This window comes from Passer montanus, unplaced genomic scaffold (assembly GCF_014805655.1).
Source record: "Passer montanus isolate IOZ18808 unplaced genomic scaffold, ASM1480565v1 scaffold992, whole genome shotgun sequence".
Taxonomy (NCBI): Eukaryota; Metazoa; Chordata; class Aves; order Passeriformes; family Passeridae; genus Passer; species Passer montanus.
In genome coordinates this window covers 1-939 of record NW_024375390.1, presented here as the reverse complement: position 1 = coordinate 939, position 939 = coordinate 1, and positions in this window count along the sequence as shown.

The window sequence follows — 939 nt, the reverse complement described above, 5'->3', positions numbered from 1 at the left end:
GGGACCCCCCCAGAGCCCCCCGGGCCCCCGTGCAGCTCCACGAAGAGACGCACGGCCGCCAGCGGCTCCCGGGCGCGGAAACTCTGCGTGAGAGCGCGGCCGTCGGGCAGCCGCACCTGGGGCAAAAATGATCCAAAATCACCCGGGCCCCCCGGGCCCCCGTGCAGCTCCACAAAGAGACGCACGGCCGCCAGCGGCTCCCGGGCGCGGAAACTCTGCGTGAGAGCGCGGCCGTCGGGCAGCCGCACCTGGGGCAAAAATGATCCAAAATCAGCCCAAAATCAGCCAAAATCAGCCAAAATCAACCCAAAATCTATCCTGCCCCAGAGCCCCCCGGGCCCCCCGGGCCCCCGTGCAGCTCCACAAAGAGACGCACGGCCGCCAGCGGCTCCCGGGCGCGGAAACTCTGCGTGAGAGCGCGGCCGTCGGGGAGCCGCACCTGGGGGAAAAATGATCCAAAATCAGCCCAAAATCAGCCAAAATCAGCCAAAATCAACCCAAAATCTATCCTGGAATCACATCAAAAACTCTGCGTGAGAGCGCGGCCGTCGGGGAGCCGCACCTGGGGGAAAAATGATCCAAAATCAGCCCAAAATCAGCCAAAAACCAGCCAAAATCTGTCCTGGAATCACATAAAAATAACCCTAAATCACCCTAAATCAGTCAAAATCAGCCCAAAATCTATCCTGGAACCACCTAAAAAACTCTGCGTGAGAGCGCGGCCGTCGGGGAGCCGCACCTGGGGGCAAAATCAGCCAAAATCAGCCCAAATCAACCCAAAATCCACCCAAAATCTGTCCTGGAATCACCTCAAAATAACCCTAAATCACCCAAAATCACCCCAAATCAGCCCAAATCAGCCAAAATCTATCTCAGAATCATCCAAAATCAACCCTAAATTCTAAATCACCCCAAAATCATCCAAAATCATCCCAAAAT